At 40.1% G+C, this 23,127-nt stretch overlaps 1 protein-coding gene across 4 annotated transcripts in view; it reads left to right on the forward strand.

The window, feature by feature from the left end:
• Positions 1–23,127, forward strand: part of LOC137306405 (ADP-ribose glycohydrolase MACROD1-like) — a 631,024-nt gene that overhangs the window by 64,524 nt on the left and 543,373 nt on the right. The window lies entirely within an intron of this gene.

Consider the following 23,127-nt stretch of genomic DNA (forward strand, 5'->3'; position numbering starts at 1 on the left):
CAACCCCTGAGCCTACTGGGAAAGGCTTGTCTAAAAATGTTAAATGCTCTTAAGTGTGAATTGCTAACAAATCAGAAAAAGCCATGTTACCACTCTTGTCACTGGCCTATTTAGCATGTTTCTTGTGCTAGTGGGGGGAAAAAAATACACTTTAATGTGTGATAATTTTAGTTCATCACCTTAAATTGCTCCCACAATTACCATCTAAAGTGACAGGCCTGTAAAGCCAGTATTTCAGTCTGGTTCAGATATAGTTCAGAATGCTGTCTTCGACATAACCCAAGTTCAGAAAGTCAAAATATATAACTGGGGTGTTTTTCCACAGTTTTAAGTGAACACCATTTGAAAATTTCATGCGTCCTCCATTACAGATTACTGAAATCCTAATGAGAACATTGAGTCTGACTTGAATCTTACCTCCTTCACTGTGTTTTCAGCTCTCGCAGCATCTGAATTGACCAGAATTAGCTAGAGTGGCATGCATTCAGCTGCTGACGGGGTCCTCCTTTGGTCTGTTTAATGTTTCGGTTCAGGCATACATCAGTAGCTTTGCATTATCCCACTTACACAGGCAAATCCCCCACACATTCCAGTGTACACATTCCAGGCTTTCAGTGAGATCTTCCCTTTTTTTTATTCAAGCAAAGATACTGAAAATTGTTAACTTCTTGTGTATATATATATATATATACATATTTTAAAAAACTTTTTAAAAATCCTTTTTTGATTACCTTTTTGATTTCAGCCAAAAACCAACGTCTTGCAAATTACTTCCTAGCTGGATTCTTCAGCAGCAAGCAGGGAGTTAGCAAGCAGAGGAAAAGCTCCACAGTCTATAGTCCTGCTACTGGGGAGAGCAGTCTCCAGAATGAAGTAGGTGGGATCCCTGGTATAACATTACATAGCTGTGGCGTTGAAACGCAGGCCCTTATCTGTTCAATCACTTGACATGCAATTCAGAGCTGTCACAACTCCTAAGGAACTCCCAATGTGAACATTGACCAGTGGTGTCCACTTGTATGACCACGGAATCTGGCACAACTCACTTCTCGTTGCTTGTAGTACTTCTTTAGAACACGGTAAACAGTTTAAACGACAGAGAGCTGCTCTGCCACTTGTCCTTTTCTAACAAGAAAAGCTTTCTTTCTCCAGGCTTGTCTGTCCTTTTGTTAAAAACAGCCAGAGGTTCTTCCCTACAAATAGTAAAAGAAAATTAGCTACACCCTTTAAATTGTTTGCTTGCAATTTTGTTACTGCTCTAGATTTGAAGAAATATTTATTTTTCCTTTTGTTCCTCTTGAAGCACCATGTCTTACTGGGTACAATTCCGTGGGCATTGCGATCCTCCAAAGCAACTAATCTTCGTTTGTAAACCTAAACAGGGAGCTTTGACAGGCATATAGCCGAGCCCTTTCCTGTCCTTACCTGACGTTCACCTAAGTCAACTTTTCAGCAGGCAGGGGTTACTGGAGAGTGATCAGGGGCAGGGACTCTGATTGATTTCCTCTATTTGCTAGCTCTGAAGCCAATGTACTTCTGATACAGCCACCCTGGCTGAAATCAGCTAATTCAGACCATGGATTTTACCGGGGACCCTCCTGGTTTGGGTGATTCAGTCACATGCTGCCTTTATCAACTGACTTATCAGGGAAACTACCCTGGAATGGTTATTATCAGGGATTCACCTTTTGGAGAACTAGAAGTTCAAAAGGCATATACTGTACTACCACTCCATACAACACATGTTGCAGTACTTCACTATGGTATCCATAAATTGTGTCATTAGTGACAACCACTAACAAATCCTGCCAAAGGCAACTGCTCCTCTAATACATGCAGACTGGTGCTTTTGTTTTCTCTCCCTTTCGTGGCTTTAGCTGTCAACATGACTTGTTCCTTTGTTGAAAAATCAGAGGTTCACCTGCAAATGGTTACAAGAAAATGAGGCTGCACACTGGGAACATGTTTGAGAGCAATTCCATTTCAAATGCGACACTGGCTCCCTTTTACTGCAAAGTCTATTACTGTTGACAGAGGAGTAATTGTTTGAAAGGGAGAAAAAAGTAATATAAGAACAAAGTGATTACTACATAACTGATTAATTTCCCTTATCGCTCAATGGAACAGAGCTAGTGAAGTAAACAAAATGGAAAGTTTTCATTATCATACCCCACCCTCATTATAAAGCTCTCAGTAATAACAGTATTTATAATTCTATTTCTGCAGTACAGCCCATCTTTGTTAAAAGGCCCTCAGTTGCTGCTGTTTGATACAGAACCCACCAAGTTATTGTGCTCTGAGTCATAACACCATCTTTGTTATATACTCTTCTCACCAGAAAGATCACAAGATCCTTGGAGTTCTATACCAACGGCAGCCCCGATTTCTGTGGTAGTGCTGGAAAGTAAATAAGACTGCACTGCTGCTGTAGAGAAGCTGAGACCTGCCTAAGAGATGGTTTTCTCCAGCGCCTCTTGAGGCTGCACTGCTTCTGATGGCAAATATAAACACTGCCTCCAAAAGCAGAGGTGAGCATTTTTCCTGGCTACTGGTGGGCTGAGTATTAGGCCCCAAAATTCAGGCTAACACAGAAGTTTTCTGACCATTAGACCTGTATGGACTTTACTCACCCATTGGGGAAGGATGGTGACAAGCAATGAAGCCACAAATTGAAAACTGTGCATGTTTAGGTCTGTGTATGTGCATTTGTTTGTCTTTTTGCTCTGGTGTTGTGAAATCTGACCAGCATTTTAATCAGGGTGGATTCTACAGAAGCAGGAATCTAGGGTATTACAGAATTACTTCTTGAAGCAGCTCCATAATATAAAGAGGCGCTGGTTGTGACATCCCAGTTATGCATTACAACTGATTATAACAGCCTGATTCTTTGATATCACATTTTATTATTTTTGGTTTGTTCGGTGTGATGTATATTTTGTGAGTGAGTTACAGAGCTGTCAATGAAAGGGTTGGGAGATGTTCAGATGTCCTGTACCAAAAGAATGAAAAAGCTTGATTGGTTTATACCTGTCTTGTTAACTTGGACATTAGTTTACAATCTTGAACTTGCTCCCTGGTAAGTGTTGTAAAATAAATAGGATTTCATTCATTTGGGGGTTTTTCAATTGGGTTGTCATGTTTATACCATTGAACGACATATATATATATTGATAGTGTCAGCTGTGGTTCAGTGGTAGCATTCTTGCCTTTGAATCAGAAGGGCCTTAAGCACAAAATCTTGGCTGACACTTCAGTGCAGTGCTGAGGGAGTGCTGCACTGTCAGAGGTGCCGTCTTTCAGATGAGACGTTTAACCGAGGCCCCATCTTCCCTCTCAAGTGGACATAAAAGATCCCATGGCATTATTCGAAAAACAGCAGGGGATCTTTAACCGGCCAACATTTATCCCTCGGCCAACATTTATCCCTCAGCCAACATTACTAAAACAGATTATCTAGTCATTATCTCATTGCTGTTTGTGTGACCTTGCTGTGTGCAAATTGCTGCCGCTTTTCCTACATTACAACAGTGACTACACTTCAAAAAAAAAAGTACTTAATTGGCTGTAAAGCACTTTGGGATGGCCTGAGGTCATGAAAGGTGCTATATAAATGCAAGTTCTTTTTTATTTCTTTCTATTACATACCTTAACGTATGATAACTTTCACAACAAAGTATAAGAGCATAAGATATAGGAGCCGGAGTAGGCCATACGGCCCCTCGATCCTGCTCCACCATGCAATCAGATCATGGCTGATCTTCGACCTCAACTTCACTTTCCCGCCTGATCCCCATATCCTTTGATTCCCCTCGATATTAATGCTTTGGGATAGATATAGGAGACTATTGACAAGTGTCATCAGGTTTTTTTTTACATTATAATGCTTGAAATGTTTGCCCCATGAGAGCTATGCTATAACGTGGATGGAATGTGTATTGGTGAGTCTGAAGGGTCATGTTAAATAGAATGTACAATGGTTTAATTATGAATTTGTTGTAAAATCACTTCTGTCTTACATTTTATTATTAGAATTTTTCTGTATTATAGAGAAATGGTGTGATTCAGGATGCCTGTAGTTTCACAAATAATGAGCTTTTACTCTCAGCTGGGGTGTTGGGGAGAACAGATCCAGAAGACAGGGTAGACGCTTTTCTCCTGAAAGTGAGTCCATCTTTGCCATGATCACTTACTTCCTAGTTTGCTGATTGTGGCATCTTGCTGTGTGCAAAATGACTGCCGCATTTCCTACATTACAACAGTACACTTCAAAAAGTACTTCATTGGCTGTATAGCACTTTGAAATCTCCTGAAGTCGTGAAAGGTGATATATAAATGCAAGTTCTTTCTTAGTAGCCAGTTAGAAACTGGCTACTAAGAAAGCCTATGAGCAGAATGCCTGGCCAACCTCTATGCTGGGGCATGAAACAGGAACATTGTTGGAGACTACCCTGTAACAATCTGACAGTGATGTTGGCGGTACTGGAACCCTCCTCTGGAAAGAGATATCACAGGATACATTTGACAGCTGCCTCACGTGGCATGTGTGTCAGATCTGCCATCTTGGCTGCCAATGTCATTTAGCAAAGCTTGACTTTGGGAAAGGCTTCAGTCAAAATGGCATTGGAAACAGATCTGTAATATAAAAAGGGCATAAAGTCGCAAAGTCAATCTGTTCAGACAATCATGCTTTAGGTTTGAGAACTAAAATTAAAATGAAGAAAGTTAAAGGTGAAATTCCTCTATAATCATAACAATAAATAGACCACTAAAAAAAAAGGTGTTTTGCCATTTCCTACTTCTGTCCAGTTTTTTGATAGGATTCGTGAAGACAGACATTTCAATCCAGTCTGTTTTAAGGTTAGTGAATTGCAAGGTAAACTAATACACTGTTGATTTTGATCTGCTTTCTTTTGCCTTTTAACATTTTAAATAATGTGGGTTTGAGAGATGCTTTCTTTCACTTTTTTGATCTGGCATTTGTCACCATTATTTAAGCATATGACTTTTTAATTGTGATTGTTATCTAAACAGCTGCTGTGTAAAATGTTTTGTCTTATCAGTAGTGCTGCTGCTGGTTTGATAAAGGCTAGATAAACATGCCATTGATGATTGATGAGAATGATTTTCCTAAAGGGGTTGGGTCTGATAAACATTTCCATTGTTTATCAGACCCAACCCCTTTAGGAAAATCATGAGATCCCCTCTCATTCTTCCATTGAAAATTGACTGGGTCAGTTTCCTGCATTTACTGAGACTTAGTGAGGCGTTTACTAATTTTTCCTTTTTAATTTTTTTAATTCCCTTTCCCATTTTTTGGTTTCTCTATGCTGTGCACTGTACCTGGATATGAAGGCAAGGAGACGACATGATCCCACACCAATGCCAATGTAACTTTGCAGTGGGAGATGCGTAAATGTGACCTAGAGTGAATGTCTTGCTGATTCATCCCTTCCTCACTGGAGGGATTGCATGGTTTCCAAATGAGGTATTCCTTGGGTGGTTCAACGGATATTGTGAACTTGCTGAACAGGAATTGTAAATACAAACCTGTCCTGCAACTTCAACGCAAAGGGCTCTGCTGCCATGCCATACTACACTATATACAGCAAATATGTTGTCTTTGCTTCAAATATATTTTCACTGTTACATGAAAAAATTATTTTAAACAAGGGTTGTTTCGGTCACCCTGTAGCTACCTGACCTAAGTGGGCCCAATGGACGTATTGTGTATTTCTCTTAGGACACAGCTTCTAGTGCACCACAATGGTTACATATGCTGCAGATATCATTGTATTTTACACCCTGCCAACCAGAATATTCTTTTTAACTTTTTATGTGGATTTCAATGATTGAAAAGTTAGTTAGTATGTAGTATATTAACACAGGTTCACTATATTCCCTATACTGGATACCTTTTTTTCCTTCTACCTTTTCAACAACAACTTGCATTTATATAGAAAGAAAAAAGAAAAATACTGCGGATGCTGTAAATCTGAAATAAAAACAGAATATGCTGGTAACGCTCAGCAGGTCAGGCAGCATCTGTGGAGAGAGAAACAGCGTTAATGTTTTGGGTCGATGACCTTTCATTAGAACTCACATCGGACCATGTCTTTGGATGGTGTCACGGGTACATATGCGGGTACAAGCCTTCTTTCTCCCCCCAGATTTTTGCCCATTGTCTGTTTCACCCTCTGGGCACTATTCCTCCTGCTTCCAAGGCACCACCAATGGCTGAACTACTGGACACCAGGAGGTTTGTAAGAATAGATTGGTGCAGAGTCCTCAACTCATTTCCCCTTCCCCCCCCCCCCCCTTTATGGGGAGATGCTTGGATTCTGCTCTGTACCTTCCTGGAGCAATATGGCTGAGTTTAAGAACTCGGTGGAGTGGAGGATTAAATATGCATCTTGAAGTGTGGATATGTTGTATGTATTACACACGGGCTTGTCACCTTTTGCCAAATCCAAAATTGAACAGTGGGCAGAGCAGGAATGAAGCATATGATATAGGATCAAAGCTTGAATTCTGATGATGGCTTTGCTGATTATGAATATTAATTGAAAACTTTAATTAATAATATCTCAATTTCATGAGTCATAGAAAAAAAAATCAAACAGCCATCTATTTTAAAACACAGATATTTAGGAGTAGAAATAACTCTGCGCCTTCTTAACAAATTGCTGTTGTTAATTGGGTTAATTAGCTTGGGGTCAATCGTGCAGGAATATTTTTGCCACCATGAAAGTGTCAGTCTTGGTTCAGAGGTAGCACTCTCACTTCTGAGTCAGAAGGTCATGGGTTCAAGCCCCATTGCAGGACTCAAGCACCTAATTTAAGCTGAGACTCCAGTGCAGTACTGAGCGAGTGCTGCATTGCTGGAGGTCCTGTGTTTCAGATGAGACATTAAACTGAGGCCCTATCTTCCTAACACGGACTTAAAAAAATGAACATGGCACTATTCGAAGATGAGCAGGAGAGTTCTCCTGGTGTCCTGGCCAACATTCATCCTTCAACCCAAACCATCAAAACAGATTAACTGGTCATTCATATCGCTACTGTTTGTGGGATCTTGCTGTGCGCAAATTAGTTGCTGCGTTTGCCTGCATCACAATGTTGACTGCATTTCAATAGTGATTCATTGGCTGTGAAGCACCTTGGGACGCCCTGAGGATGTGAAATGCTCCATATAAATGGAAGTTTTTTCTTTTCTGTCTTGTTACTATAACGAATACAGGAATTTCATTCAAACACATTAAAGACTAGTTTAAAATAACGTAAAAGGTAATTACCACTTGGTGACTAGTTCATGTTTTAGAAATTTGCAGACTGCTTACTCACAAACCAGATGGTAGAACCCTAAACGCGCAGTGCAACCTTTTTTTCCCCCCGCTTGTTTACATTTTCTATTTTTCTCCCACAGCACACTCCTCAGTTTGGCTCCAAAGATGGAGATAGGCAGTGCAAATGGCCATTCTGTAATGAGGTGTGCAGTCTGGGATGACTTGCCAATTTAATTTTGTTGTTGACTGTGGCAGACCACTTGTTTATGCACCTCCCTAAGGCAGCTTAATTGTCAACAACTCAGATTGGAAATCATGGGTCTCAATACTTCTCTCCCCCCTTCCCGCACCCCCCCCCCCCCCCCCCAAGAAATGTTAATGCTGGACCGCAAGTCACTGACGGAGACGCTTTGCATAATTTATTAATCACAACTGTGAGGTGGGAACATTTGAATAATGGTATTTCCCCCCCCACCCACCCCATACACTTAGAGGGTTTGAATCTGAATTCTGCAGCGAGTGCATTTGCTGCAATTATGGTTAAAATATCTATTATTTTGAATGCACCTACTGTTAACGTTTCACATTTAATATACTGGTACCAGTCCCTGCTATGCGTCTTTTCTACAATAATGCAACTGGTTTATCTCATCTCCTTGTTAATTCAGCAAAATATTACAGATGACAAATATGACCAAATGACTGCTGAGTTAAGCTTTAAACTGGCTTAAGGGGAACAAGGAAATGTTGACAGAACATTTGTCAAGGAGTTTAATGCGGCTGCTGGAACACAAACTTTGCTAATAAAAACTTCAGAATAAGTGTTGTAACATTTTTGCTTTGCTTTTCCCCTTGGTATCCTTTGATTTCTCCCATTACTGACATCATGCCTAGCCAAGCATCATTCTCTGGTACACAGGGCAAACAGCCAGTTCCAAGATCCCTTCCAGTGCTGTTATCTAACCAGTTGCTAGGAAGTAACTCTGTTGTTCAATTTTCCCTCCAGCACTGAGCCTCCTCTTGGCCGTTGATAGCCTGACTGAGATCAAGACCCACTGTGTGGAGAATCACGAGTATCAGCTGAGCTGCTATGGCCAGTGAACATTAGTGTAGCAATTATGATGCTATTACACTAACATGGTTGTTCAACAATTCCAATTCAATAAAGTATTATAACAACAAAGCCATATCTCTCAACTACTATTGTACATATATCACTTCCCAATATTAATGGTTAAAATCTGTGTTCTTCAATAGATCTGTTCAATGGCAGAAGCAATTTCAGTTACCATAAAGGCCGTCTATAATTGTCATAATTTTCACAGTTGTTTATGTTTATATCATATATTAACAATTATCACAATTAAAGCACTATGATTATTCAGCTTTAAAAATAGGACACAATGCACAGAATACAGATAAAATAAAATACAAAGAAAGACTTGCATATATGTAGGGCCTTTCATGTGCTCAGGATGTCCCAATGTGTTTTAGAACCAGTGAATCACTTCTGAAGTGTTGTTACTGAAACATAGAAAATAGGAGGTGTAGTAGGCCATTCGGCCCTTCGAGCCTGATCCTCTATCTCAATACTATATTGCCGATCTCTCTCCATACCCCTTGATGCCTTTTGTGTCTGGAAATCTATCCAGCTCCTTCTTAAATATAGTCAGTAACTTGGCCTCCACAGCCTTCTGTGGTAGAGAATTCCACAGGTTCACCACCCTCTGAGTGAAGAAATTTCTCCTCATCTCATTCCTAAATGTCCTACCCCGTATCCTGATACTGTGACCCCTCGTTCTGGAGCCCCCAGCCAGGGGAAACATCCTCTCTGTATCCAGTCTGTCTAGCCCTGTCGGAATTTTATATGTTTCAATGAGATCCCCTCTCATTCTTCTAAACTCGAGTGAATACAGGCCGAGTCGACCCAATCTCTCCTCATAAGACAGTCCTGCCATCCCAGGAATCAGTCTGGTGAACCTTCATTGTACTCCTTCTATGGCAAGTATATCCTTTCTTAGGTAAGGAGACCAAAACTGCGCACTGTTATTGTGTAAGCATAAAGTAGAGGTTGCATAGGGTGCTATAAAGTTTTTACTGTAGGTAACACACAATGGATAACCTATGAAGACTAATTATTCAGTTATGTATCAGATATGTCAGACTTAATGGAATGATGAATTCACTACTCTATGAGATGATCACATAAGAAATATCAATCTGATAAAATATTGTGTGTGTGGAACATGGTTCTTCACACTGTACCATGCAATGTTAGAGTAGGTTCAGATCTGATATTGCTACACAATGATGTATAGATATAAGCCTTGCTATTTTTTCGGGGGGAGATGAAAATAATGCAGAGAAAAAGGCAAAATTGAAAGAAAAAAAACTTGCATTTATAAAGCACCTTTCACGACCTCAGGACATCTCCAAGTGGTTCACAGCCAATGAAGTACTATTGAATTGTAGTAATGTAGAGAAAAGCAGCTGCCAATTTTCGCACAGCAAGGTCACACAAACAGCAATTAAATGAATGACCAATCAAACTGTTTCAGTGACGTTGGTTGAGGGGTAAATATTGGCCAAGGCACCAGGTGAACTCCCCTGCTTATCTTCAAATAGTGCCATGGGATCTTTTACGTCCATCTGAGGGGGCAGACGGAACCTTGGTTGAACGTCTCATCAGAAAGGCAGCACCTCCGACAGTGCAGCACTCCCTCAGTACTGCATTGGGATTGTCTGCCTAGATTATGTGCTGAAGTCCTAAAATGGGGGTTGAACCTTTAACTTTCTGACAATAGGCGAGAGTGCTATTATAGAACCAGCGCTGACACAAAAGAGGAAGGTCACTTCAGGCCAATTCTCACATACTGTTGTCGAACTGAAATTGGCAGAACAACAGTTGAAGGTAGCCTCCTGCCTTATCTATCAGGAAATGGTGCATGGCTTAGGGAAGAGGCCTTCAAACTGCAACCCATACGCCACATGCAGCTCCCATGCCCTGACAATCTGACCCTTAAAGCCGAGGCAACTCAAGTCATGTTTATGCTTATACATTTCTTTGTTGGTTCGTTCTCCTGAGTTTTGTTGGCTGGATGGCTTGGAAAGGTCTATTTATATCAGTGTTGCTGCATTGGTGGATAAATCCTAATCAGATTGGTTAGCAACACAGCTTGAGAAAAACAAATTGATAGGAACATGGATTTAAACTTTGTGGGCCTCAAGAGCCACATATAAAGACAAAAACCTTGGATACCCATGGCTTAAGGGAACCAAGAGGGCATAAAATAATATAAAAGTAATACAGGCTGATTTTCCTGTCCACTCCTCTGCCTAGGAGCCCTCAAAGAAATCTAAAAAAAAGAAGTTTGCATTTAGGTGGTGCAGGATGTGGTTCACCCAACATTTTCAGAACACTATTCAGATTTTGGGTTTGTACCCATGAGTTTCCAAGTGGCAAGTTCTTGCATTCTGTTAGGGGACACACAAAGAGAGATTACCCATATAAATGGGTCTCTATTAGGTATGAGTGCAGTTGAACAGTCAGGAGATACCCCAGTGCTGTGGCAAGGATACTCAGTCCCTGAAATTTCCTGTTTTCTCCCCACATCAGAAGATGCGGCATTCACTTAATCTACCTCGGAAGGATGAAAGGCTAAGTAAACTCTGCTTGAATTTAAACCCAAGACCTTCTGGCCCAAGTCCACCGTTTAAATGGCTGAACCATCCGACCCAATGAGCAGGTGATGTGCAAAAGGTGACAAGATTCCCGAAGGGAGAAGAGTCAAAATGAAAGGGGTTCTTGATATTTGCCAGCAGTTAATAACAAAGCATCATTGGCAGAGACCTGGGAACAGGTAAATTGTCTGCCTACTGCTCTCACACCCATTTGCCCATTAAAAGTTCGTACTGCAGAAGATCGTAAAGAGGCAGAGAATAAAAGAGGAATAAAAGACTTGGATCTGAGTTCAGATGTGAACCCCATCTTATTTTCACTCACAGGACAATGTAGCACTAACCAGAAAGAAATTCAGTTGTTTTCGGGTCCTCATCACTGCATTTGAGGCAGTTGTGATGCTGCACTAAAATGCAAAGCAGTGCTTTTTTTAATGATCCTGTGAAAAGTCAAAATGGACAATTTTTTTTTACTCAAGACCTTTCAATCAACCTCAATTTTACCAGGGTCTAAATCTATTGGCTTTGTAATGTGCACAATGTTTGCTGAAACACCATTAAGCAGAAGGGAAAATGGTGTGACCACTTCAATAACATCAGCGCATCTCTCTTACTGATAGATTGCAGAGCCTCTGCTATTAGGATGGGCAACTGTGTATACAGAGTTATCCTGCTAATGGACAAAAGTGGAAAGTAATGAATATTTAGTTACTGCTGGCACTGAAATTTTAAACTGCAGTATTGATGCTGCAAATGGCTTCTGATTTGGTGATGTATTGTACGACTATGTGCCGAGCTGAAAATAATGAAGGTGCAGATATGATGACTTTAGTCATTTTCTCTTCATATTTTGATATGTACTATGGTGAGCTGTTTCTTTAACATAAGCCTGTGCTGAATGCAAAATATTAACCTTTTCTAATGGTACAGATAAACCCTGCATTTACTCTACTTTGCATTGTGATTCTATAATTGCAACCTTGTGAACATTTCCAGAAAGAACATTCTGCTCTTCCAGCAACAAACAAACTACAAACTGTATATTACTGATGTACAGTGTATACCTTCAGGTACATGCATGCCACTATATAGGCATCTATCTGCAGAGAGATAGGGCATGATTTTAAAAGTGAAAAATGGGTGGGTTGGGCGCGGGGCAGCAATCAAAATCGCTGTTTTTGGGAGCGGGCAGACATCCCGGCTGGAACCCACACATTTTTGAATGAGACTCAGGAAAATCTGTGTGCGTGTGTACAGCATTTATCAGGAAGTCCCGCCCCCCACTTAAATCCAGCAGACTGATAATTAAAGGAGAAAATGTACCTCATTGAGGTACTTAAGGTGGTTTATTTTTTGTGTATTGGATAGTTAAAAAGATTTTAATGTTACCTGGGCGGCTTTCCCATGGCATCCGATTCATGCCTGGTGAAACCAGGCGGGAAGGGCCGGATCAGTGAAAAATAAACTGAATAAATTAAATAAAATTACATTTCCCATTGCAAACAAATTAAATAAACATACCTTAAAAAACAATGTTGCCTGCATCCCACCCCCTCCCCACTCCGATCCCGATGTCCTACGTCCGCCCTCTGATCCTGATGTCCGACGTTTTCACTCTAATCTTTGTTCCACCCCCCCCCCCCCATTTCTAGCCTAACTGTCGATGAGGTCTCTCTCTCTCCCTCTCCCCCCCCCCCCACCGTCTCCCCCCACTCCCCTCCCCGGATATGCAGCTCCTGTTGGCAGCCAGCCTGTCAATCAGGCTGGCTGCCGGGCACAAAACCCATTAGAGGCTTTGATTGGCTTCATTAGGGTTGCGATTGCATTGCAACCCTCCTGCTTCCCTTCTGGGTTTGGCGCCCGCAAATCACTCCCCGGACTCTTCCCGCCGGCATATTAAAATTCTGTCTGCAGTATAGGCTTTCTGGAAACGTAGACGGTGAAGATTGCATTTGCACATCTAATTGGTGACGTGCTACTGTAGCTTCAAGTCTGCCTTTTTATACTGCTTTGAACAAACCGCCTTCTGGGGTGATACATGTACACTTAGTGTAAAGATTGTTACTTTCTATATTTAATCATTTACAATAATTGTTCCTATTTTCTCTTCTACCTCCAACCCAGCCCTGCAGGCACTGACTCTTGCTGGGCCGTTCTTCATGTGCGTATACAGACAGCGAATTTCATCAGGCAGTTCAGCTGCAAGTGGGGAGGGGTGAGGGCGTGGGGGGGAACCGGAGCCGAGTCTAATCCTTTCCTCATTCGATGTCCATGAATGTGTACTTCCATTAGATAGCGATTAGAAATGAGAACTCTGGCTGTTTTCTTTTCACATTCACTAGCCTAAGGGCAGAGGACAATTGTGTAATTCAACCAGCTAATTCAGTAGAGATTGGCGATGGAACCTGGAAGCTTCCTGGTATGCATGGCTCCATACTACATACATGCCGCAATTACCAGCTGAGCCATTGAGGGAGCTTTCAATAGATTTTTATAATTAGATGTAGCTAGGATTAATGTACTTTCTCACCAGTGTAACATTCTGAATGACTTAATTTAAAACAGATGTAATAAATATCTAGTAGATAATAAAAGTTTAGTAATAAATACTGGAGAAACTATGTGGTATAAATAAAGTAAATTTAAAATACCAATCTACTTGGATGCATACAGAATGTTTGTCAAAAACCTTGGTGGATCAGTTAACTTAGGAAATACAGACTATTTTTTGTGTTTTGCCCCTTCACTTTGTAACTGAGAAGTTGCCAGTGTCCCTAAACAGGTATTTATATATATTAAAGAGAGGGAATTTGGTTTAATTATATTCTGATATGGAGCCATTCAGGAATATTTTTTTCTGCATCTTTCTTTAGCATGTTCTTGCTTCAGTGAAGAAAAAGCCTTCCCTAAATTTCAAAATTATGTGTAGTGGAGGCATTACTACCTGCCTCTGCATCTTGCAAGGCTGTTTATCAGGTTTGGAGGAATAGTGGGTACAGTGACATGACTTGTGACACTGCATCAGTGACTACTTCTTACTGTTTCTCCCTCGTTTAGGTTTCATTACTACCACTCCTTTTCATCCTTTATTTCTCAGGAGGAGGTAGCAAACTCTTTGTACATCTCGTTGCAGCGCTGCACAATGTTCATTCAAACAGGAGGTGAGCTTGTGTGGAGTTGTGATCTGGTTCCACCAGTCTCCATCTGATGCTCCATCTAACATTTTGGTAAAAAAACTCAACCATTTTTCTCTCAGCAGTGGTTTCCTGAATTTGAACATCTAATGCTGCTGGATATACCAGGACAAAATCTTATTTTATTCCTCCTCTTGTAGTTGTTCAATTTAACTAAACTGTTAAATTGAAACATTAGGACTGATTTTATGACATCATGCTCCTCGCAAGGAGACTCATTTGCTGGGAGCGCATATTGGAAAATTGCTGGTGAACTCCCACGATTTTCTGTCCATTACAGATTAATGGAAGAAAAGTCAAGGGGAATGATCCTGCAGTTTCCTCGTGCATTCCTGGGAATGTACGTTTGTAAAATCAGCCCAATTAAGGGAAGAATTGCGCTGATGGCTATGTATAGAAACATCGTAACTATATTGAAACAGAGCAAACCAGGAGACTCGTGGACAGCTTGGTCCAGTGTTAGATATTTTAGCCTAGTGTCTCTTGTTCCTTGGAAAAATCACCTGTGAATTCTGACCAATGTTTTGCTCAGTATAATAACTTTAGTAAAAAAGGAGTAAGCTGACGGGATCTGTACATTCAGTTCCTCACAGGTAGAGCTCGTGATGTCAGTTATTCTTTGGAGAAGCCAGAAGAAAGAAGAGAGGAATCAAGGGAGTCATCAAAGGCACTCTTGTGCACCTTGCAGCAGGCAGAGCACGATTGCCAGAGACCTATGAGGTGATGTCTTGGTCAGGGAATGGTGTACTATGTGGGGGCTGAATCTAAAAGAAGGTATAATAATAATTTATAAAGTGGGTAATATTTATTTTTTAAGCACAGAAAGATGGATTGAATAGTTTTATCATAAAAGATTTAAAAAAACAATAATATTGGTCCCAAATATTTTTTTTAACCAAATAGCCTTAGACTAGAGAAGAAAGGAGTTCCCAAAAGCACATGTGAATCCTCAATGCTTCTTCTGTTATATGGCAGTAATTACCAAGACATGCATACAAGCTGACCTGCTGCCTCTGAATAATTATACCATGGCACAGCCTTTTGTCACAGTCAATGTGATCCAGGACTTTGATGAATGCTTGTTTTAATTTTCTGTACTGAATTTGTAACTCATTCCTATGAAATGTTTCTCAGTACAATAAAGGATGTGTTCTCCCTTCCATACCATTATTTTTTGACTCAACTTCTTAAAATTGCAATTTTCTTCATTTTTCTCAAAAGCTTGGTGCATTATCTTCTATGTAAGTTTCCTCTCAGTAACTTACATCGAAGATAATTAATTCCTAATGCAGTAATCAAATCGGAGGGTTTAGATACCACCATAAATGATGAGGGAAAGGTTTGAGTGGTTTGTAGCTATCATCTGGACCTCAGATCAAGATTGCTGCCTGGAAATCACTCCAATGTATCCACCAATAATCTAGTTTTGTTAGGTCAGTTTAATTCTGTGTTTGCTTCTTGTTCTGGCAGTTAGTGTCATGGCAGACATCAACCACCATGCTCGCTCAAGATCCTATGTGTTGGCACCCCACTGAAGAATTGAATATTGTTAAGTAATCACTGCAAATTCACTGCAGTTAATTATCAAGAAACAAGAAGCAAACACAGAATTAAACTGACCTAGCAAAACTAGATTATTGGTGGATACACAGGTAGTAAATATTATATGGTATTGATCTGATTGAGAAGTTCTGGTGGTAAACAATGAACAACAGAGCTGCATTTTTCAGATGAGACGTTATACTGAGGCCCCGTCTGCCCTCTCAGGTGGATGTAAAAGATCTCACAGCACTATTTCGAAGAGGAGCAGGGGAGTTCTCCCCGGTGTCCTGGCCAACATTTATCCCTCAACCAACATCACTAAAACAGATTATCTGGTCATTATCAGATTGCTGTTTGTGGGAGCTTGCTGTGCGCAAATTGGCTGCTGCGTTTCCTACATTAAAACAGTGACTACATTTCAAAAGTACTTCATTGGCTGTGAAGTGCTTTGGGACGTCCTGAGATCGTGAAAGGCGTTGTAGAAATGCAAGTTTTTCTTTCTTTCTTTGTTGTCTGAGACCTGATTGACTTATTGCTTCAAGATCACTAAGAAGGATCTGTTCATGTTTAAAGCAGGTTTGTAAAATAGTGAATTTTATTTTCCAATTAATTATTTTTGCCTGTTGTGGTGCCATGTTTCCATTGTCATTTCAAGACTTATGTAGGAACTGAAGAATTGTTGAATCTGTGACATTGGATCTTACGATGACATGTTGTGCTTGTGGTAGGACCTCAGACTCTAACTGGTTGTTTGAAATGCTGCTGACTTTGACAGATTTGAACAGTTAATATTCTTGGTAATGGTGGTAGGGAGGGTAGTGCGGTGAGAAGAAGCAATATTCTTAAAAGGTGACTGCTATTAAGTGAACAGTTTTCTCCTAAAGCTTTGGCTAAACCAGGAACATTAGGAAATAGCTTAGATGCAGGGTGAATAAACGTAACCAATCCATAAGTACCTGTCCACTGCATTGATCTGTCGAGAATAGGACATACATATATTACTTGCGGACCTCCTACTAATCCATATGTTGGATCACCTGTATGCTCTTTTCATGTTACTTGCTTTATGCATTAACAACTACACTGATTAATGCATTGAAAAACAAAACAAAACCCTCCAACTGTATAAATAAAAATCAAAAACTGCAGATGCTGGAAATTTGAAACCCAAACAGAAAATGCTGGAAACACTTAGCAGATCAGTTAACATCTGTGGAGAGAACAGACAAATCAATGTATCAGGTGTAGACCCATCATCGGACCTGTTCTGTGGAAGGGTCGGGACACAAAATGTTGACTTGTCTGTCCTCGCCACAGATTTTAACCGACTTACTGAATGTTCCCAGCGTTTTCTATTTATGTTTAAACCCTCCTACTGTTTTTGCTTTCATAATGATAATGGTAAACTTAGTTTTATGATGGACATTTTAAGCTGTTGGGGAGGAAGGTGGAAGACACAAACGTTTTTTTTTTAACAAGTAGAGGGGTTTGCAGTTACACGATAGGGACCATGGATTGCACTGCCATTAATAAAGAACATTTAAAAATATTAAAATGCATTGGAAAAGTGTGTGCAGCAGCAGATATAGTGCCTGCTGAATTGTGAACGTGTTTATGCAGTCAACATGACAATAAAGCAGCATAAAAGCATGTTGATCCTAGGTTGTTCCAGGAACTTTAGCCTGCCTCGCAATTTCCTAGCGAGGCGATAAAGTCCCTTTAAAATCTATTTCCAGAACTGAGAGGTTATAACTATCAGAAATAACTGAAGAGGTCTTTAAAATTATGAAGGGATTTGATAGGGTAGACTTAGAGAAGAAGTTTCCACTTGTGGGGAGACCAAAACCAGGGGTCATAAATATAAGATAGTCACTAATAAATCCAATAAGGAAATCAGGAGAAACTTCTCTACCCAGAGAGTGGTTAGAATGTGAACTTGCTACCACATGGAGTAGTTGAAGCGAATAGCGTTGATGCATTTAAGGGAAAGCTAGATAAATACATGAGGGAGAAAAGAATAGAAGGTTATGCTAATAGGGTGATAGAGGTAGAAACCCTCATCGCATTTAAAAAGTACTTGGATATGCACTTGAAGTGCTGCAACCTCCAAGGCCATGGACCAAGAGCTGGAAAGTGGGATTAGGCTGGATAGCTCTTTTTCAGTCGGCACAGACAGGATAGGCCGAAGGGCCTCCTTCTGTGTCGTAAATTTCTACGATTCTATGAGATAGGGTGGGAGAAGGCTTGTGTGGAGCATAAACACCAGCATAGACCTGTTGAGTCTGTTTCTGTGCTGTAATTTCTATGTAATTCTATTTTGCAGAGAACAAACAGCTATACCCTAAGCTGCTCCTTTGCCTGTGTAAGTTACTTTGATTGTGCACACTTTTCAGAAATAGAAAAAAAGAAGCAATCCTTTTACCTAAGCCGGTGAAACATTATGCTTTCTGCTCTGGATAGTGAGAGTATTTCATCATTATTTATACAGCAATCTAATTTTAAAGTATTATTACAAGACATTCCTTTTCATCGTTTCTATACAGAATGAAGTGATCTACTGTAGTATTACAACTAAGCCTGCAGGATTCGTACTGGAGCCTAGCAATTAACCTCCTCTAAAACTAATGACGTCAAATTTTCAAGAACAACATTCTGTGAGTTTTGATCCCCAAAACAATATGCAAACTAAGCTCCTTAAGATTAGTTTTCATAACCACAATGCAGTAAACCTAGCATTTTTTCTAGGGAGCACATAAAATTTCAGCACGTTTTTGAATGTCCACTTCATATGGCACAGAAGCACAACTGCATAATAAATTAGAATTGATGAGCATTAAATTAACTATCTCTGCAGACAGAATTAAATTCTTGCTTGTTGCACGGCTTGTACAGTATATGACCTCGTTATTAAATCCTTGCAAGAAGCAAATGTTTTCCTGATGAAATGGTCACAAATGAGCAAGTCTCACATGATTAATTATAAATCCTGATATATTGCATTGATAAAGGTGGGGTTGCAGCTTTTTATTTCACAAACATGAAGGGCTCATAACTCATGACTACTGTAAGCTGAATAAAAGCAACAACACATTATCAGTACAGTATTCTAATTATTCACTTACTATGTTGACATTTGCAATAAAAATGGAATAAACTTTTTCTTCTCTGGTTTTGACCAGTATAACTGTTGCTGGGATGTTGCTGGGATGTGATTCCATGGGTGCTGGCAGTCCCCTGGACGCCTCATCTAAATGGCCGTTCTACAAGTGTGATCATAGATTTTGGGTGTCCTACTCAACATCCACATACATACACTTTCCAACAGGAGTCACTGGGTAGCGGCCAGGAGCATGAACTATGGCTGATCTTATTTTTTTCCCTTTCCTAACCCGTGAGCACTGAGATTAATTGCGGTACCCCTCCTGCTGTAGCAATTGAGATGAGCTGGAAATCAAAGTAAAAAGTACATTTTATATAAAAATTAGAGAATCCTTTCTCTATTCTCGTCAGTCTTGTTTCCTTGCAGATCATGCCAGTTTGAGTGACAGATATGATTGTTGAAGGTACTGCATTTTGTTAGTATTCGACAACACATTGTGTGGGAAATAAGGTCAAGCTGCAGGTTGGCAGGGACATGTAAATGCATCTTGCTCAGCCCTCCTACCTTGGAGCCTGGATGAGGATAGTAGAGGTTTTCTGCTTCTGTTATATCTCCCCTCCCCCCCTTCTCTTTGTCCCCTTTATGTGGAGATGCCGGTGATGGACTGGGTGGACAAATGTAAGGAGTCTTACAACACCAGGTTATAGTCCAACAGATTTATTTAAAATCACAAGCTTTCGGAGGCTTCCTCCTTCGTCAGGTGAGTGTCACTCACCTGACGAAGGAGGAAGCCTCCGAAAGCTTGTGATTTTAAATAAATCTGTTGGACTATAACCTGGTGTTGTAAGACTCCTTACATTTGTCCCCTTTAGGTTTCTTCTGGTTGAAATAATGGGCAGGGGACATCGTCCCAGATATTTGACTCCGATACCAATAAGTTAGAAACAGGCTAACACAGTGCGCATGTTAAAAAATGGTGAGAAGACAGACCCATTAGCCTTACTCCAATTCCATTAAAATAATGGAATTGATTATCAGGAATAAACTTGAGGATTATCTATGCTGCAATAACACCCTGGTGAACAGCAGTCAAAGTGGCTTTAGATGGGGAAAATCCTGCCTGACCAAACTCCTTGCTTTCTTTGAGGAAGTGACAACCCAAGTTAATTGTGATAAACACTGTGATGTTGTGTACTTCAAATTCTAAAAGGAATTTGATAAAGTTCCACGTGAAAGATTACTAATTAGATCAATTGTAAACAATTTTACAACACCAAGTTATAGTCCAGCAATTTTATTTTAAATTCACAAGCTTTCGGAGATTTTCTCCTTCCTCAGGCAAATGTGCCTCAAAAACATTTGCCTGAGGAAGGAGAAAATCTCCGAAAGCTTGTGAATTTAAAATAAAATTGCTGGACTATAACTTGGTGTTGTAAAATTGTTTACAATTGTCAACCCCAGTCCATCACCGGCATCTCCACATCATAATTAGATCAAAGCTGTGGAGATTCAGGGCAAAACTTGGATATGGATAAGAAACTGGCTGAAGGGTAGAAAACAACAGGTACTGATTAGAGGAGTAGGAAGGGTGAAGTACTGAGTCGAGTGTCGCAGGGCTAAGTGTTAGAACCATTACTGTTTCTAATTGATGTAGTAACTTGGATTCTGAAACTCAATGCAAATTTGTTACATTTAAAGATGATACCAAACTAGGAAGGGCAGTGGAATCAAAATAGACAGCCCAGAAATTACAGAATGAGCGAATCAAAGTATGTAAGTGGGCTGAACAATGGCAAATGAAATTTAATTGCACGTAGGAAGGAAAAATGGGCAACATACATACTGCATGAGTGGTGTTGGAAGCTAAGGCTGAAGTTGAAAGAGACCTAGGAGTCTCAGCAGACGCAACATGTCCAATCATTTGCAGAGCAGCAATCACCAAAGCCAATAGAATGTTGACCTACACAGCTAAAACAGTAGAATACAAGTTAGAGGTTGTTATCATAGAATTACAGAGAAATTACAATACAGAAACAGGCCATTCTGCCAAACCAGTCCGTGTTGATGTTTATCCTCCATGCGAGCAGTAGTCCTAATCCCGCGATCCTGCTCTGTTTCCATTTCCATATCCCTTTATTCCCTTTCCTTCAACCACCTATCTAATCTATTCTTAAATGTTGACACTGTCTCTGTTTGAACCACTAACTCTGGTAGTGCATTCCATAACCTCAGAAACCCCTGTGTTTAAAGAAAAATCTCCTGCTCTCTGTTCGAATCTGGTATCTATAAAATCTAATAAGTCTAAATAGCCTAATAACACCCACTATCTAGGCATTATTTGCACTTGGTTTATTTTCTATCTATTCATATGTTCATTGTAACAGCCCTAACTTAAGAAGTAGACGTATATACTAAAATGTAGGGACAGAGATCTGTGTGTATTAAAAAGGGAACCGACTAGTAGTTGTATGAGGATAAAATGTTGGCTGCTGAGCTCATTTATTTTGAAGAATGTCCATTTGTGTGAGGTGTCAGAGGGTGGCTGATGACCATGATCCCAGAATACATTCACACCTTTATGACAGGAAGGGAGAAAATTAAGGTATAAAAACACACTCTAAAGCCTTCAAAAAAGTCCTTCAATTTTGTGATCATGATGTCATCTGAAATTAGATTGCTACCCTATAATCACGCCCAGGTATCCATTATTCTGTATATAGTTTTTAACAGTACTGTAGTGAATTACGGAATTAAGCCACCTGGCAGTAAAATTATCATCAGCTACTGCTGGATAAATAAATATCACTACAGCAATAATACTGCAGCGGTAATGGCATAACGAATGGGGCTGGGAAAGAATGATGTGCCTGTGTCTCTCACACACATTTCAGCATTTATTGATCGGGCAGCTGTAAATCTTTCATTTATGATAGAAAGTCGTTGGTTCAACCCAAGATAAATTTCAATCCTAAAATATATATATACCTCAGTGACCTCACACTTTAAGGAGATGAAAGGGAAAATGTAAGACAATTTAATATTTGACCTCACTTTAGCCGTTAGCCAACTCAACATTTGGCATTTGTTTTTTCTAGTCTGGCTTATAGAATACATTATAATGCAGGCAGTTGAATCAATTTATAATGTGAGCTTTTAGAAAAATATGAGTATATACTATACCCTGCAAAATAATACGGTTATAATTTAATTCATACAGCTAAAAGTATAGTTGACCTTCACCCATTGATCCATGACATCAATCTGCGAACAACATAAATCTGCTACTAAAATTGAAAGGAGTATATTCAGGCTTTTAAGCATTGCAGTATTAGAATGTTAAGAAGGGACCTATATTTGTGGAAGTTAACGGATTTGCTATTAGTAATTTTAGCTGAGGGACTTACTTTAAAAGAAACTGTTAGATATGCACCACTGAGTGGCAGTGACGTGCTTCTGTTTTGCACTTTACACTTCATTATGTGCCAAGGTACCAGTCTCAGGCATACTATTTAGAGTCTTTGAGTGGAAACTAGGTATCCCCTCTCCCCTCCGGTGGGGGTGCGGTGGTGGGGGGGGGGTAGAGGGGGGAGGAGGAAAATGGCAAGTGAATTACTTTCTACACTTTTTACAAATTGATGAAGAGGGGCATTTGCCTAGGAGGACTAAGAGAAGCAAAAGTTTACAAAAGTAAAAACTGTTAAGGAAACATGTTTAGGGAATAAATGCTTTTCCTCTATTTTGTGTAATTTAAGGAAACATAATCCTGACTCCATAGGGCGAAGAATTTATTTTTCTTTAGTGGAAAGTGTAACTGTAGTAGTATTAGTGGGTAAGCTCACCATTGCTAGCTCTGTTGATGACCTAGTGGGTCAAGACACTAGGCTGTACAGATGGGGGAGGTCCAGGTTTGGTCCCATTTCTGTGCTCAGTTAGCTGTTCTCAGCCAGGGTGGAAGTAGGTGTGTTACAATAGGTAACAGTGTCTCTGGGCTAGGGTATGGAAAGATCACCCAGGATTTTCATTCCTGATCGCTATCCTGCTAGAAAAGTATATGTGTAATTGGAACTGCATTGGACTTGGCTGTGATGCCCTTTGTAGAAGAGTTTGCTGACTCTCGCCATCCAGGCTCAGGTATGAAGAATGGCCACTTGTGTGAGGAAGCTGAGTTTTGCTGGCCCCTGTAGAATTGCACTCCAGTACGAGTCACCACCTTCAGGAAAGTAAGGAAGAAAAATTGGAGGGAAAAATAAGATTGTGGTCATTCAGCTTTACTGTAGAGTTATGTGTTTACCAGCAAGTACTTTTATAATCTTTCTACGGTAAGAGCAGT

The sequence above is a fragment of the Heptranchias perlo genome, chromosome 43, assembly GCF_035084215.1.
Source record: "Heptranchias perlo isolate sHepPer1 chromosome 43, sHepPer1.hap1, whole genome shotgun sequence".
Lineage (NCBI taxonomy): Eukaryota > Metazoa > Chordata > Chondrichthyes > Hexanchiformes > Hexanchidae > Heptranchias > Heptranchias perlo.